This window comes from Acipenser ruthenus, chromosome 4 (genome assembly GCF_902713425.1).
Source record: "Acipenser ruthenus chromosome 4, fAciRut3.2 maternal haplotype, whole genome shotgun sequence".
NCBI lineage: Eukaryota > Metazoa > Chordata > Actinopteri > Acipenseriformes > Acipenseridae > Acipenser > Acipenser ruthenus.
This window is the reverse complement of record NC_081192.1, coordinates 103204392-103220610: the sequence shown is the minus strand read 5'-3', so window position 1 is coordinate 103220610 and position 16219 is coordinate 103204392.

The window sequence follows — 16219 nt, the reverse complement described above, 5'->3', positions numbered from 1 at the left end:
GGGTACATCTCGGGGGTCTTCAAGTGGGCACCTTCCATCCTCTGTGTTTTGTCGACTAGCCCACGACACCTCAAGAGGGCTTGACGGTGATTCTGGCGTCCCAGCATCACCCCCCTCCGTCCCCCACTCAACTCAGCCCAGCTTACTTACACGTACATCAGCGTTTCTTTCTTTCTATTGTGCTTGAGATCCCCAGCCAGAATCTTTCCGTCTCAACCACAGCCAGTTGCTGCTCCTCTCTGCTGCTTCAGATAAGTTCTTCACTGTGCGACGCAACTCTTGGCCACTGAATCCGACGTCTCTGAGAAACCGGGTTGTAGAGTGTGCCACAAATCCTCGACAACCCACCTCCACTGGGTAAACCCGGACTCTCCATCCTCACTGTTCCGCTTCAGAGGCTAGTTGAGCATACGGCAGTTTCTTCCTCTCAGACGCCTCATCTACAGCATCCTCCCATGGCACTGTTAACTCTACCAGGTGAACAAGGCGTGCTGATCCAGACCACAAGACAATATCTGGTCTAAGGTTAGTGGTGGCCATCTTTTGAATTGTATTTTTTAGGCAGCAGAATGTAAAAAATGTTCAAGCATGTGAAGACTTTTTCAAGGCACTGTAAACACATTTTATTTCCAACGTTGATAGAAAAGATTTTTTGAAGATCTTACCGCAATAAAGGTAGGTCTTATAAGTAAATACAGGCAACAGTGACGTGCCTGCATTAGTAAGAAGAGCTGGAGCCGTACAGGGAGAGCCCATCGCTTCAGGGTAAGTGAAAAAAAAAAGTACAAAAACAATGTCTACATGACATTTATGTAATCCGTTTAAATGTATTTTCATTTCTAATAAATAAAGCCAGTTTTTGGTATAAACAACTTGACATGCATCATAACTGCATATCACTACAGCTCTTCTTGCAAAATATGTTATAAATAGACAGTGGAAAACAATGTAAGAAAAAGTACAATGTATCCAACGTAATTAGAAGAATATGCTATCAGGTCTCTCAACATACACATGTAATCATTTTTTTATTTTTTATTTTGATATACCAAATAGATGGGTGCTTTTTCTATTTCTATCTGCTGAAAGACATTTCTGTCAGGTTTTACAGCAGTGGCTATAACAGTATGATCTTTACTATTCATGCTTTTTATTCACTTAGTAATCTGTAACGTTTGGCATGGCTGCTGTGTGTTTTTTTTTTGACAAATGCATTTATAAAATTCAGTGTAGCTGCAAAAAAGAGTTAGTAGTAAAAAAATATTTGTTCACAGATGTTTTTATCGGTACAACTGGAAAGAGTTAATGCTTTAAAAGGCAACTGCAGAATGAATCATTTATATAACATAGCATAAACAACCAGGACAGCTGAGTTTGAGCAAACTTGATAAAACATTCAGCTCATTGCAATGGAATGTTAATGCTATGCTTTTGGCACAGGGAAGATGGTAGTGTCAGAATAAAGATATAAATCCATGTTGTGAGATGACAGGGATTTATATTTATTATTAGTTTTTTGTATAGGAGTAACCACAATAACAGTATAAATTGCTCAAAGTATTTAACTGGGCTTGAGGCCCTAGCTGCCCTTTTAGTACCCTTGTAAAGTACTGCAGCCCTTCTTGATGACACTTTAGTAATACTCATTTAAAAATACAAAACTATACAAAACATTGTTTCTTTTGAATCATTATTGTTTTTATCTACCTAGATTCATCTCCTTTTCAAGTGCTACCAAAGGAGACAAGTTCCAAGCTCCCGATCACTGCTCGCATCCAGTTCAAGACTCTTGTACTCTCCTACAGATGCCTTGACCAGACTGCACCCAGCTACCTCCAAACCCTCATCTCTCCCTACACCCCCACTCGACCTCTCCGCTCCTCCTGCACTAGAAGACTGGCTCTACCTCCTCTACGCTCCCCTGCCTCCAGAGCCCGCTCCTTCTCCACTCTCACCCCGCAGTGGTGAAATGACCTTCCTACAGATGTCAGGACTGCCCAGTCCCCGACCACCTTTCGGCGCCTCCTCAAGACTCACCTCTTCAGACAGCACCTGTAGAACTCCTCTTTTTTTCCCTCTGGACACTTATCACTCTTCCTTAAATGCACTTTACTTGATCTTATCGGCCCCCTATTTTTTTGCATTTAATCCTGTACTTTAGAGTACTGTAATCTGTCAAGTGTTATTTAATATGTTGTATTTTGTATTTAATTATATTCTGATGTAACTATCACTGACACTTATCTGCTCCGGTATTTTGTCATACTTGTACTTGCTAGAACCAAAGTCATTGTATTTATCTTGCTCTTAATTGTATTATTATTTGTACTGCGATTCTTGAAATGTATTTTTGTTTACGACTAAGTCGCACAGGATAAGGGTGTCTGCTAAGAAATAAATAATAATATATATATATATCAAAACATAATTCCATCCACAGTAGCATGTACATTTTCCCTCAATTGTATTATTGAGTTTCTACAGACAGGATTCTGTTGCTGTTGAATTGCATTCCACATGCACATTGGAAACTGTATGTGCAGTCCAGTATCACAGGAAGTGAATGGGATGAGGAATCAAAGTACAGGTCTGCCATAAACACTTGTTCCAGCAGGATAAAAGACCTCACCCCAAAAGCAAAGTCTGTAAAACAAAATTAATAGTGCCAAGACTGAGGAGCACCATGGTCTTGTACAGTTAGACCAATTCAGCATCTTAACACAGTCATTGTAGCAATACATGAAATGAGGTGTATCCATTACGTGCACAGGGATAGATACTACACAAGTGAGACATCTCTTGTAATGTAAATTTCAGATTTTGTACATTTAAAGGATGCAGTTAACAGTTACACAGATTATTTATAAAGCTGTTTATTGTTCAGTCCTAATTGCTTTTATGGCTGTATGTTTTTTGTTTTTTTTAAAAGGTGGTATGAAAGTCACAATGACTTTAAGTACATTATAACCACTGTATGTATAATAACATTGCAATTCATTTTCATATCAGGGGTGTGTAGGCCCAGGTGCCCCTTCACACCCATGTTGCATCACTAAGCAGGAAGGGGCGGTGCTTATCGCTACGGTAGCAGGGTGCACGTCTGCCGTATACTTTGTTACAACAGAAATGTGATGTGAGGTCTCTGTTTAACATGAATGCAAGTTTCAGTAAACACATCTGTAACAGGGGAGATCTGGACTGACTGTCTGGCACATCCGTATTACTGCAGGTAGAGGGCAGCAGTCTCGTGGGATCCGCCTGTCGGCCATGGCGATGACACGGAGAGGTGGGGAAGAGTGTGTGTGCTTTCCCTCTCTCTGAGTGGCGGGCCTCGGGAGACTGCTCGGCCCATAAGAACTGGCTTGGTTATGCGCTCGGGTGGCCGTGTTGGGGGAAGTACAGTGTCGCTGGCAGAAGAGGCCGGCGTGAAATAAGGAGCAGACGAGCCCGACTGAGGGGACAGCCTTCTGTAAAAATAATTTACAAAATAAAAGAAATAATTACCTACTCGAAGGGACGTGTATAGATATACGGGGAACCCTGGCCAACTCCAGTGTATAAGCACAGCGGAGTGTAGGACAGAGACCCGTGCTGACCGGCTTAGCGGCAGTGGGGGCACTGCATAAGCAGCACTTTTGTTTGTAGTTTTATTACTGAGTTTTATTTTCCCTTTTTCTTTCGCCTTCTGTTTTCATTATTACTTCTGAGCACTTGAAGGTGCACGGAGTTGGATACCTGTGTTGGTAACCCCGTGGTCCTGGTTTACTGTCGGCAGTATCCAGACCACGGACAACAGCGCCCTCTGCGGGCTAAAGTAAATAAAACAATTAATAAGAAAAATAAATAAATCTGGGCACCTGTGCGGTGTTTCCAAATAAAATCTTCTGTCTCCCGTGTCAGTGAATACCCTCATCCTTCCACAACATCACAGAAGTGAAACATGACAAGGCATCTAACCAAGGTATCCACCTACAGCTGACAGGCTTTCCCGTGTTAGTCCCTTGCCATCGCTGGGCCAATTAAACGTACACAAATAATTACATACAAAATGAGAAGTACTAGATAAATGTCCACTTATTAAAGCGAGTTAGAATATTTCACACTTGAAAAAGCAGTTTTTGCATTTGAATGTTGTATACAATCTTCGTATTTATTTGTAAATATTTTTACGTGTCTAAAGTATATTCTCAGACATTTAAAATAAACATAAATCTGTTGCATAAGATGCTTAATTCCTAATCGTTTGGTGTTACGGTGCACTTGTTTTTTGCTATTACTGCTGATTAATCTCCGCACTAGAGAACTGTACTTATCACAAGGTATGGTCTCAATTCCTCTTAAAAACCTCACTTAAATCACCAACCAACCAGCAAAGGAAAATAGCACAGAGAGCTTAAATAAGTTTAAAACTCTTCTTCACTTCATTTAAACACCTACCATCACACTGTAACAGGAATGTCTGCAGAAATATAAATAAAACTGTGGCCAATGAAATGCCAACCAGCAAGGCAAAATAGCAGAGATCGTTTAAATGAGATTAAAACACTACTTTAGCTAAACATTGCAACAGGAATGTCTGCAGAAATATAAATATGACATGCATGACAAGAAGGGCTATAAATATGAAGTTATGAATTCATACCTATATTTAGCACCTTCTTAAAGAGATGTGTGTACGTGGACTTCTTAAATAAGTTTAAAAACACTCAATTAGCCTGTTTTAAAAAGACTTGTGGAACAGAATAAAGTTAAGTGGTATTTAAGAGGAAAATGTGAAGCAGGCGATCTTACAGCAAATGTGATTGTAAAATTATTTTTATTGCCATGGTCTCATTGAATGAGTCATGCCTTCATCAGTACCGCACAGTGGAAAACGGGCCCCATAGATACTAAGTTAATTCTAGGAGCGTAACCAAATAGAGCTAATGGCTTAAGGATTTCTAAACTGAAAGCTATAACCTGTGCAGCAGGCATTGCATATATACTATTGTTCTTATTCCACCAGCATTAGAGTGTTGCTGCTTCCAATGAAAACAGAATACAGCAGGGAAGGCCAGCTATCATAATGACTCCATTAAAAACTCTTTCAACTTGACACATTTTATAAGCAGATATATGTGTATCTCCAATAGTGATGTAAAAGTGAGGTCCACTGCTGATATGGATTCAGTGTAACCTATAACGCTCTAACCACTCAATCTTCCAACACACACTCCATCGTTAGTGTGGTGATCCTCAATGCACAGAAGCACCTTGCACAGCCTCTAGCTGTGGAAAACTGTATGATGCATTTAAAGATAGTAACATATTTACCAACTCATTCATTACTAATGGCTACCTTACAGATATTTGTTTTACATACAGTTAAAGGGCTGGACGTGAAATGCAAACCACATGGTTCAAAGACTAGATGCCTTGGAGAGAAGCTGTAGAGGTCAGTACGGGTCTTATGCTGATGTCAGTATTATGAACTCATCAGCCGCTAGGAGATTCATTACAGGGTCTTACAAAACCACTACGAAGAATGGTCAATCACTGAAAATTCACCAGTTACTGAAAATGTTACTTTAATTGGAGTTTCTATTCCAGTCACTGGACAGAAGTACAATGAAACTGAGAAAGTAAAAATCTAAGATGCTGTGGATATGCATCCCACCATCCAATTTGAATTTAGAAAGACTCGCCTCACCTCAGAGATTCAATAGAGACAGTAATAGGTACAGGCTTGCTGCAGTCAAAAAATATCCTGGACTATTCAAACCAATCCAGTAATCATTATCAAATTATTCAATCTTTTATAGATATTCATGAGGAGTTCAATGTGTCCACGTTCAATACTTATGTAAAACGTGAACTACAGAAAGCTGTACTGGGATTTAATGTGAAAACCAGATTAGCCAACGCTTTCCTGTTGTCACATACAAAATAATTTCCAATAAGGTTGAGATATATGAATGATACAGAGTGGATGACTTGACTTGCCAATCACTTGGCATATAAAAAAATCCAAGAAACCATTAGAATCACTTTGTATAAAAAAAAAAAAAAAAATCTGGTGCCAAGAATACAGTGGAGGCAGGTGTATGTGGGTATTTAGAATTATCCATATATTTGATTTTAACTTGCTATTTACATATGATTGTGTTTATCATCTGGGGGAGTATGGAGGCTGTCTGTTCTCTCAAGTTGATTTCTGTGAAGAATACTTGTTCCATTCCAACCTGATTTCATAAATATGTATGATTTATCTTGAATTAGATATGTATAACTTCCCACAGTTTAGTTTCAGGTAGAAAGCTTTATTTTTGTATTCTGTCAACCATAAAGCCCAATTGGTATGCATTCTATCATAAAGGAAACCGAATTTACTTAGTTCACAGTTGATGCTTGAGTAAAACCTGTCCCAGAATGCTTTGCATTCAATTATAGCAGAGGGCAATTGAGTACATGAGTGTTGTTTTGGATTTGTATCATTTTTCCTTATTTTAAAGGCAAACTAACTAACAGTATATTTTGACATGTTTCAATGTTCTTTAACATCCAATTTAGCTTCTTGAGTCAATGGATACATTTCTCTTGACAGCTTGCTGGTGAATTTCACTGCTCAGTGGACTTGTGAGGTTTGGAAACTCAAGTGCACTGGGCTTTGGTAAAATAACTCCCTTCATGAATGTAAATGTGAAGGGACTTCACAAAACACCAGCCATGACTAAATCATGAGCAACTGAATATCCAGCAGCAGTTACCTTAGGCAGAACACCACCACTGAAAAGAGTTCTAAATATAACTGACCCTTTAAAACTCACTTTCCACAGGCCCCAATGTAGATTAAGGCTGGCTAGTCTTTTAAGGCCACTCGGACCATATTAGGACCAGTTTGTGTTTAAACCCCTTACGATACTGTGTGTGCAGTGGGAAAGTATAGTTTAATTGTAAAAGTCACCAGCCTTTTTATTGTACTATGTATGATTATTGTCATGTTATGAAAGTAATGGACTTTATGATGTGTGCTGAATTTGTGGTAATTGCATGAATTAATTTGTCCTGAAAGATGAATCCCTATTGTGTTTATGCTTAACTGGGGAAGTCAAAGGAATGAGAAAAGTCTGTCCAATGCTTTAAATGTACTGGAAGTAGTATTTGTAGAACTTCTTGTTTATCTCCAAATTGCACACATGTTGATTAGATTTTTAAATAAAATATGCAAATCAATGTCAGATTCAGAATGAAAGGTCACAAATTACAATTTCCTTCTCTCATCATAGTGAAGCATGTAAACCATTTAACTGAGATACAATCATTCCGGAGTGCTTCGGTAAATGTAACTAGTCAAAATGCCACCTTGAATAAAAATAATATTTCTTATTAACTGTGCTTTGAATGCAAAACAGACATTAGCCTTGCAGAAATTTCAACATTTCTTTTTTTTTTTTTCAAACTAAATACACCCACGCCCATTATATCGCCCCTCGCTATACTACGGATTCGGATATATCGTGGCCCTGGAGTTGGCTCCCCATTTTTACTGTCTAACTGTGTATGCCTTAGCTGCAATATACTGTACATAGGCACTTACAATTACTGTTTTATTTTGTACTGCACATCACAAGCAACAATATACAAAACAATTAAAAACAAAACATTAATAATGAAATTAATTGGAGACTGAAGTTGATGAAAAGCAATTAACCTCCATTGTACAAATTAAAACAGTGTGCTGCTTTTTATACGATAAATGAGAAAAAACAGGTTGCGTAGAGGTTGCGTTGTACAGTTCTTGTAGCCTATTTGTTTTTCTACAAGTATCTCGCTGTATCGCGGCCCTCGACATAGCGGATATATATTGGACCCTGAAACCCACTATACAGCGAGTGGGTGGTGTATCACTGTTCAATAAAGGGAGCTTGTGTGGAACAACTGATTATTTTTTTTTTTTGTTTAAAGTGGTCGATGTCAACGGTACCGATATTGAGAATGAAGCGTGGTAAAACACTGAATGTGGTATGATTGCTATAATGAATGGGGTTTGTATCTGGAAGCGCTCTAGCAGTCTATAATCCTGTATATAGTGAACTGCATGTTAACCCATCTAACATGGGCACAGCAATAACAGAAATCAATTCCTGTCTTCTTACATTTACACCGAAAGCTAAACACAATTTAAACTATTGTCTTGTTCCCGTCCGCCACTGGAGTCTATGTATTTACATTGGCAGCAGAACAACATTAACGTGGTTTAAACAGACTAAAGCCAGACAATTATCTTTGATGAAGGAAGTGTAAAAACATTCTTCATGACTTGGGTTAAATGACTGTAAAATATAATTCACTGTTTAAAAGCACCAATCAAATGACAAAAAACACTTGTCTTTTCAAATGAAGGGATTAGCCTAAACGGAAGACCATATCTATTTTTGTTGCACGCTTGCCAATATACAGTGCTGTGAAAAAGTATTTGCCCCCTGTCTGATTTTCTGCATTTTTGCACATTTTTCACATTGTATTTGGTCAGATTTTTTTGTGGGGTGTAGTAGTATATAGAGGGAGTCTGAGAGAAAAAATGACACCAAAGTTTGGTGCTTCTTTCATTTGTTTGGTGTGCAAAGTAATTAAACATGCAAATCTTCAGGTGTAAAAAAGTTATTGCCCCCCCCTAGTTAACTCAACCCAATTAAAGGGATAATTGGGGTCAGCTGTTTGAGTACTTTGGTTAACAACCAGGCCTGATTTGGGCCAGCCCTGTCCAATATAAATCTGACTAACTTTGGCCCTTACCATTAGAGTGAAGTCATCAGCACACAGGTTCTAGAGGCACATCATGCCACGAACAAAAGAAATTCAGGAAAAACGTTGTTGATGCCTATCAGTCTGGAAAGGGTTACAAAGCCATTTCTAAGGCTCTGGGGCTCCACCGAACCACAGTCAGAGCCATATTGTCCAAATGGAGAAAGTTTGGGACAGTAGTGAATCTTCTCAGGAGTGGCCGTCCTGCCAAAATCTCTCCAAGAGCAAGGCGTAAAATCGTCCAGGAAGTCACAAAGAACCCTAGAACAACATCCAGGGATCTGCAGGCCTCTCTCGCCTCGGCTAAGGTCAGTGTTCATGACTCCACCATCAGAGACACTGGGCAAAAATGGTATTCATGGCACAGTAACAAGGCGGAAACCACTGCTCACTAAAAAGAACATGAATGCCTGTCTCAAGTTTACCAAAAAGCACCTGGATGATCCTCAAGAGTTCTGGAACAATGTTCTATGGACAGATGAGTCAAAAGAGGAACTTTTTGGCCGATATGGGCCCCGTTACAGTGCCTTGCATAAGTATTCACCCCCCTTGGACTTTTCCACATTTTGTAGTGTTACAACCTGGAATTAAAATGGATTTAAATTAGGATTTTTTGTCACTGATCTACACAAAATAGTCCATAATGTCGAAAGTGGGGAAAAAAAAAAATCTACATATTTTTCAAAATTATTTACAAATAAAAAACTGAAAAGTCTTGATTGCATAAGTATTCACCCCCTTTGCTGTGACACCCCTAAATAAGCTCTGGTGCAACCAATTGCCTTCAGAAGTCACATAATTAGTTGAATGGAGTCCACCTGTGTGCAATTAAAGTGTCACATGATCTCAGATTAAATACACCTGTTTTTGGACTGCCCCTGAGTTTGTTAGAGAGCATATCTAAACAAACAGCATCATGAAGACCAAGGAGCTATCATACCAATCCGGGATAAAGTTCTGGAGAAGCACCAATCAGGGTTGGGTTATAAAAAATATCCCAAACTTTGAACATCCCCCGGAGTACTGTTAAATCCATTATTAAAAAATGGAAAGAATATGGCATAACCGCAACTCTGCCTAGAGAAGGCCGTCCACTAAAACTCAGTGACCAGGTAAGGAGGGCATTAGTCAGAGAAGCAACCAAGAGGCCAATGGTAACTCTGAAGGAGCTGGAGAGATCCACAGCTGAGATGGGAGAAACTGTCCATGGGACAACTATAACCCGGACGCTCCACAAAGCTGGACTTAATGGAAGAGTGGCGAGAAGAAAGCCATTGCTGAAAAAAACCCATATCAAATACCGTTTGGATTTTGCCAAAAGGTATGTGGGAGACACAGCAAACATGTGGAAAAAGGTTCTCTGGTCTGATGAGACCAAAATTGAACTTTTTGGCCTTAGCGCCAAACGCTATGTGTGGAGCAAAGCCAACACTGCTCATCACCCTGAGAACACCATCCCCACGGTGAAGCACGGTGGTGGCAGCATCATGTTATGGGGATGCTTTTCATCGGCAGGGACTGGGAAACTGGTCAGGATTGAGGGCAAGATGGATGGAGCCAAATACAGGGAAATTCTAGAGGAAAACCTGTTTCAGTCTGCAAGAGACCTGGGATGGGCGGAGGTTCACCTTCCAGCAGGACAATGACCCTAAACACACAGTCAAAGCTACACTGGAGTGGTTTAAAAACAAGAACCTGAATGTCTTAGAATGGCCCAGTCAAAGCCTGGACCTCAATCCGATTGAGAATCTGTGGGGCGAATACTTATGCAACCAACAAATGTCTTTTTTTGTTTAACTTTTGTGTCACAATAAAAAATATTTTGCACCTTCAAAGTGTTAAGTATGTTGTGTAAATCAAATGGTAAAAATTCCAATTAAATTTATTTAATTCCAGGTTGTAACACTACAAAATGTGGAAAAGTCCAAGGGGGGTGAATACTTATGCAAGGCACTGTATGTCTGGCGAAAACCAAACACTGCATTCCACAGTAAGAACCTCATACCAACGGTCAAGCATGGTGGTGGTAGCGTCATGGTTTGGGGATGCTTTGCTGCATCAGGACCTGGACGCCTTGGCATCATTGAAGGAACCATGAAGTCTGCTCTGTATCAGAGAATTCTACAGGAGAATGTCAGGCCATCTGTCCGTGAGCTGAAGCTGAAGCGCAACTGGATCATGCAGCAAGACAATGATCCGAAACACACAAGCAAGTCTACATCAGAATGGTTTAAGAACAAGAAATTTTAAGTTTTGGAATGGCCTAGTCAAAGTCCAGACCTAAACCCCATTGAGATGTTGTGGCAGGACCTGAAACGAGCAGTTCATGCTCAAAAACCCACAAATGTCACAGAGTTGAAGCAGTTCTGCATGGAGGAGTGGGCCAAAATTCCTCCACGGCGCTGTGAGAGACTAATCAATAACTACAGGAAGCGTTTGGTTGCAGTTATTGCTGCTAAAGGTGGCGTAACCAGTTATTGAGTCTAAGGGGGCAATTACTTTTTCACACAGGGTCATTGGGTGTTGCATAACTTTCTTTAATAAATAAATGAAATATGTATCATATTCTTGTGTTATTTGTTCACTCAGGGTCCTTTTTATCTAATATTAGGTTTTGGTCTGATAACATTCAGTGTCAAAAATATGCAAAAAATCAGACAGGAGCAAATACATTTTACAATGCTGTGAAAAAGTATGTTTTATTCCTCTTATCTAGCTAGCTATACTGCATTTCAGGTAGCGACAATATGAATCTGCTCTGTGAGAACTCATGTCAGCACACATTAGAACAGATTTTTCCATGTAACAAAATAGTTCTGCTAAACAACGTGTGCTAAACAAAGTTTTCCAGTGATTGATCCTGCACTTCTCAGCCACACATCTGATATAAGCACTATTTTTATGCGCTTATAATAGAGAATTATTCTAGAGGACAATGTTTTACTGTTCTCCTTGTTATGCCTGCAATCTTTCTGAAAGGTTCTTACCGTTTTCTTTTTTTACTGAGAACTTCACAGTAGCTGTTCCTTTTGCTTACCTAACCTATGTTAGGAGTGAAAGCAAATTGTCCCTCTGTCCTTAGACTTGACAGTCACTGCTGCTCCATTGATAATGACTGACAAGTAGAGGGCAATAAGCTTTTTACTGGTGTATTTTTATTCGTAACAGATAATCATATGATTTGTATATTTAGCACATCTGTCGCCGAAATGTAGATTTTGGAAAAAAGTACAGACTCCAATACAGGTTTAGAAATCACTATCTTTTTTCTATAAAGTGTAAGAGATCTCCCCTAGTGGCTGATTAGTTAATAATACTGAGAAACATAGGGATGGGTTTTTAAAAGGGCGTAAATGATAACTTCCGTGCTAATGAACAAATCGATATGTAGCATTGATTTTGGCATTTTCACGTGTCATGCCTATTTTGCTATTAAATAATCGTGCTAATGTGATTTCCAAAATTATGTTGCTTTACTAAATAATGTTAATGTCTTAAGCAGCAGTGCTTTTTGTGACTATTTCACTTGTTTATACGGGAATTTAAAAGGAAATCTGTGTTAATTGTCAATAACGCTGATGCTAGAAACCCCCCCTCCCCGTACTTCTCTATACTACACAGCTTGGTCTTCAGCTGAACAGTAAAAAGTTTGTCTTTGAATGGGGAGGCTACCGCTCCTGTCCAGCCCTTCATTCAATTCAATGGGCCGAGACGCCAAGACTAGACTACCCAAAATCTCACACTACTTGCAGTAAGAATTGTTTATAGAACATGCGGCTTTAACTGTGGGGTCACACTTCCAGTCTACCTAATGTGTCTACTATGCAAGGATTAAACAGTTTGAAATGTGTTTACATTACAACTGAAATTTAACAAGCCTACTCCTGTGGCTACTTGTCATAAAGATTAGGTTGTCAATTTTATTTTTTTTACAGCAAAGGTTTAGTTCACAAAAACACACATTTGTGTAACATGCATTCCAACAGTATTTAAGTAAGAACATTAAAAAGTGGGATTAAAAAGGAGTAGTGAATTAACTTGAGTAGGGATGTACAAAGGCCTTGACATTTACCGATACTAAATGTCAGTCAGATTTACAGACTTTGTCAGTTTAGAATTATTGTATAAAAATTAATTTGCAGGTTCCCAGCAGTGCTTTTCTTTAATACTGTACTGATAGGTTCCAGTTATCTTTCCTGAACAATTTCCGTGCTCTTCAGCACTGATGAGCAGCAACAGATTCCTGTTCCAGTAACATGCTGCATTTGTCCGTTATTCCAGCTTGTTGCTTTTTTTCAAATAATAAAAATAGACAGAGACCAATGTTGTTTTCTATTCTGCACAAAGTACAAAGATGTTTCGTAACACACAAAAGGACTTACAGATGAATGTGCAGTCAAGCCTACAAAGACTCCTGCGAGTGCTTTTATTTCTAAATCGGTGCTATTAAATGATAATTGCTCTTTGTTTGGTCAATCAATGAACATTGCTAGATGATCACAACAACTGTTACACATGTGATAACTAAGTAGAAAACATGAGCATTGCCAAGAAGTGTTAGTTACATGTCAACGGTTTGGGTTTCGATGCAACAGCAATTGTTGGATCTGCTAATTACTCCTATGTTTTTTAATGTTTACCATGACACTTATGCCCTTTCCAGTTGCCGCAGGGATTAAATTGATTTAACAGAGTCTATGGTCTGCCATAATTTCCAGCAGCAAGTCAGGAAGAATTGAATATGTTTGCGGTGGATTACAAAGGGGTTGTACAGAGCATGTAAATACTTGGCTATTACCTCTGGACAGTTGGCGATGTCAGCTCTTTCTGCCTTTTCTAAACTGAAGTCTTCAGTATACCACAATAGATATATCCTCCAACCCCCACCCTCTGCTCGCCACAACCCACACATTCAGCGTACAAGACGACAGAACCCCTCTCAGACATTACATATTGAAAAAGTTCAGTTCTCAGCAAAAAAAAAAAAAAAAAGTGTTAGTCAATTAAATGATTATTAAAAGTATATTAAAATACTAAAATGGCTAAAAAAAGTACTAGATTTTACAAGTGTGTTATTTAAAAAAAGGTTTAAAACAAAGAACAGCATCACTGGGCATCATCTCTGTTTTCTTGCACCAGCAATACCCCAATTGTCATAACAATTAAACCCTCTCCATCCTTGCACTGGGCGAGGGAGTAGAATGCTGAGCCACTTCTTGCTGCAGTTCCAGAGCGCCAGCTGCTGACCACATGTTTCTTTGCCTCTAACATTGATGATGAATTTAGTATCTTTACTGCACCGACTGGCCCTTTACCCAGAGTATCACATCATTCGGTGTGTCAAGCACCTAATTCTCTATCCTCTTGTTGAAGGTAGCTGTACAATTCATTTTCTCTGACTTTGTCTGGTCCTGGTTTGGGTTATCTGGTGTGTTATGTCTGTATGAAGAGGTGAACTCCTGCACTATATCATTTGCCACTAGGATTCTACAAGCGAGATTTAAGCGGCTCTTATTCATGACAATGAACCAGGACTCTTCGATTCTGTACATATGTATAAACAAACTAAAAAATGCGAGAGGTGGTGCCAAGAGAAGTAATAGTGCTACAGTTGAACACAATGCAGTGTACTACTTTATTGCTTTCAACTGCTGCTTAAATGCAGCATTTTCAATTGTAAACACATAACTTATCTACAGAGCATCACCTAGCAGATCCTTCCAATTGTAATGAAAAATACAATTATTACATCTCCTCACACATTCAAAATCGGGTGGATCCAGCAGGTTAAGTAAATGAAATGTATAATTATTATATTAAGGTTTGCATTTCATTTCCAAGAACAGCATCATGCATGTTAAACCGCTGCCTAGGCAGAGATGATTACTGATAGAAGTAACATATAAAAGATAGATAATGCTATAGCCGTTCACCGCTGGAGGGTTTAGTTTGCAGAAAGAATGGCAAATAGTGATCAAGTCATAAACAAGAGAGAATCATACAATATTAACATGTAGATGATCCTTTAACAATTGCTTACAGAATGGACACTTTCTTTTCCATTCTTTAGAATTGTATTCAAGCAGTTCTGAGACAAAAAAGGCACTTTACCAGTTCACAGGTCTACCAGTCACACTATTGTAATTATCACCCAGGCCACCAAGTTATAATTTAGTACATATTTAGGATTACTGCACTTCTCTTTTTAACATGTCAGTATTAAAAAAAGTTTATTGCAATAAATCCTTGTCTTTGAGAAACTCAAACTGAATTATAGATTGGATGGTGTGTATGTGAGTCTATCACCATCTAGTGGAAGCTTAAAAGTACTGACAAGTAAAAAAGAAATAATGGCTGTTGTAACTTGACAAAATACACACACATGTATTTCAGCCAGGGTGTCCTCAGCTCACCGCGCACCAGCGACCCCTGTGGTCTGGCTGTTGTCCTTCGAGGCTTTAGCTCATGGTTGGCTGCATGGCGGGCCTGCAGAGTGAAAAGAAGTGGTCGGCTGACGGCACACGCTTCCGAGGACAGCGTGTGCTCATCTTCACCGCTCCCGAGTCAGCGCAGGGGTGGTAGCGGTGAGCGGAGCCTAAAATACAATTGGACATTTCAAATTGGGAGAAAAACAGGGTAAAATCAATTGCCAACTACTAAATTTAAAAAAAAAGTAAGTTTAGAACAGAAGGTAGGAAGCACTTTTTTTTTTAATAAAAGCCTACCAGGTGAAGTCGTATGATCTATAACACTGGGAACACTAAAAGAACAATGCTTTAAATTAGTCAGCCCACCAGTAGAGGAAATGTGCTAACAAGGGAGACTTAAATGAGGCAGTCCGAGGGCTAGATTAAATCTGAAAAGTTCTCAAACTTTTTTTTATGTTCTGCTCTTGTTGTTTCCCACTGGCCTTGAGCAATGGTTGTGTCACTGTTGGCCGACACCTCTGCATGTTATGGAGGAAGTAACTATCTTTTTTTCTGCTGCAGTAAATGAATGGTTTTCCCCTTCCCTGGTGTGCATGAAAAAAACAAATCTGACATTTGTGGATTCCACTCTCGGTCACATGATCCTCTGTTTTTGCTAGTAAAGAGAGTCAAGATTCCACAGAGTAAAATAAAGCAGACGCTAGATACTGCAGATTTTCCAGGATTAGAATCTTGTGCTATTTTTGCTTTTTTACCAGGGAAGATTTCTTACTATGCCATGGGATTTTTGAGGTTAGGGTTTTGTGACAGTTCTTACAGTTGTAGCCAATACAGTAATTTCCCAGTTCTTACTTGTCATGCACTATCCTTCACAATATACCTGTAGGATTCAAATGTGCAGTTTCAAAAGAAACATGTATTTTTATTTTAAAAGATAGCATCTGGCACTATACTAGGCAAAATACTCAGTTTCACTGCCTTCCCTTCCAGGAAATCTGTTACACTTG